The sequence below is a fragment of the Athene cunicularia genome (assembly GCF_003259725.1).
Source record: "Athene cunicularia isolate RWA chromosome 2 unlocalized genomic scaffold, athCun1 chr2_part2, whole genome shotgun sequence".
Taxonomy (NCBI): Eukaryota; Metazoa; Chordata; class Aves; order Strigiformes; family Strigidae; genus Athene; species Athene cunicularia.
This window is the reverse complement of record NW_020799096.1, coordinates 7,844,660-7,847,230: the sequence shown is the minus strand read 5'-3', so window position 1 is coordinate 7,847,230 and position 2,571 is coordinate 7,844,660.

The following is a 2,571-nucleotide window of genomic DNA, read 5'->3' as shown; positions in this document are numbered from 1 at the left end:
CCCCCCCCCCCCTAATATCAGTTGGCTGCAATCAGTTTCTAACCCAAAAATGAAAACTTAGTATACTTCAAGAATGTGTAGCAAATAGCTGTGCTATAGATCTGCTGTTTGGGTTTGGGTTTGTTTTTTAAATTAAGAAATCCCAATAAATGTAATTCTATCAAAATCCAGGGACATGGTTACTTTGGAAATTGCTTCTAGGGTTGTGGCAGTTCCTGTCTGTCTGTCGGCTGCTCAGTGGTTCCACTGTGCTGTACCGCTTGTACAGCAGAGCCGGGGGAAGGCATTGTACTGGTTCTCTCCAGTTAATCCATTTTGGGACAAAGTCATCAGTTATCTTGGACAGCTTCATGACAACTTCATTGAAGGGTTTGCTGCATTGGCATTACATTTTTTTTTTTTGCAGCGGGCTCATTTTGCACTGGCTCTGAGGTGTGCAGGCGAAGGGTTAGAAGCGGGGCAGTAACATTTTCAAATGCATCAAATGATGCCTGAGAGATCTTATTGTTTAAGCCCTGAGGCTTGCACTGTGCAGGGTGTCTTCTTACAGATAGTACCCTTGAAGTTGCTTTTAGGGTAGGAAGAAAGCAATCTCAGAAAAATACAATCAGGATGAAAGGGGAAGAAAAATTAGAGAAAAGTTTGCTTGATGCAGAGCCCGTGCCATTGAAATCCCATTTAATTTCCATCTTGACATCAAGAGGATCACAGTCACCTCAGAGTTTTGGTGGCCCACAGCACAGGGATGAGTTTCACTTCCTAAGAGCTGAAAGCATTTGCCATCTTTCACAGCATGTTTTATGACCATAAGAAGCATGTTTTGCTTTTGGAGGTGAATTTCCATCAGTTCACCCCAAGCAACAGCAGGGCTAGTGTACCCTGAGGCTGTCACTGGTATGCTCTGCTACTTGACCATTGTAGCTAACAAAAATTCTAGCTGTTTTTCTGAATAAACCTAGTTTTGAATTTGCTCAGTTACAATGGGGAAGTCAGCAAACTAGGAAATACTGGAGCAGCCTCTGAATTGAAGTCACCTCACAAATCACTTGGAATATCTGAGAGAGAAATTGTGCTTGATGTGAACCTCAAGCCTGTGAACCACTTAAGCAATCCTTTCATCTCCAAGTGGCAAAGGCTTTTGCAGTGCCGAGCATACCAGTGAGGACAGTGCCTTGATGCATGGATGGGAAGGACCCTACATACAAGTCAGTGATGTGCAGGTAACAGCTTGCTGAGAGCAACAGTTGTGCCAAGATTGTCTTTGGCAATATTTAGTATTAACTTTCTTGAATGTCTTCAGTTTATTTGGGCATATTTGGAGTTTCAAGCACAGTATCCATGTGGCGTGGGAATGTATAATATTGCTTTCACTAAAGGATTAAGGGAGTCATGGAACTAAATTCTACCTTTGTGCAAGTTCATCCACTTGCTAGGGTTTCTTGGATATAAATGAAAGTAGGATTTGGTTCATTCAGCGTACGTTGAGTAAACTGGCACGAAGACTATAATTGCTTTTGAAGCGTGGTTTGTGTATGCAGTAGGGTACTCACACCATTGTCACTCCTTTTTCTTAGAATGTCACTCCTTATGTATTGTAAAATTGTATGTTTCTTTTTTGTGAACTTGTGGTTGGAAGAATGTGTTCACACCTACTATGTCACCTGTATTTAGAAGCTCATGTTCACCTGTATTCTAATTCACTTGCACTGTTTTGGAAATGTCAGGTTTACAAAAATACAACTTTTTGGAATAAAAAGTGTCTGCAAAATTATCCTAATAATATCATTTTGTCACTTACTGCCCTTGTCCAGCTGAAGTATTTTTCCATTAATTGGGTGAGACATTTTCTCATGTATGTTTGAATTAAATGGTATGTGCATGTATTTATCAGCGTGTGGTTAATGGACATATTTTGTTGTAGTTCTGTGACTTCTATAAAATCAAGATTTGAAGACTAAGAGTATAACTAATTTGACTACAATATTGTAAAGCCTTGGAAATAAAATAATAGCAGTGGGAATTATTTATATATCACCAGTATTGCTCTATCAACATCCAGTAAACCCCCCCGTAGTGGTGATACTGCTCTGTGATGAGTGTAAACCGCTGTAACTTGAGTTCTGTTTCAAACTGTATGAATTTGGATGAAAGTAAAATTATTCAGCTTCGTGTATTTTTTTGTGCAAGGATTTATATTCCATGAGTAGCTAACTATTACATTTGAAAGGTTTTCTTTGACTCCATACTACCCTGTGCTTGCTTTGTCCGAGGGAGTAGGAGCTGGATAGAAGCAGTAAAAAAAGCTGATTGAGTTCTGTGGTGTACCTCTGTGTACTTCTAATGCCTGTTAGAGCTCCCTTTGAAGCTTTCTCATCATTTTGAGGATGGGTGAAACCTCTGTGGTAAAGTATGAACTGACCCGAACCTCTGTGGTAAAGTATGAACTGACCCGAACCTTCAATCTAAAACAGAAAACTGAACCTGAAATTTCAGGCTCTCCTTTTCCTCATCTTCGGCTCCGTTCTCTGGTTTTGGTGGAGCCCCTCTGTGTAAGTGTTTAAATGTTCTCCA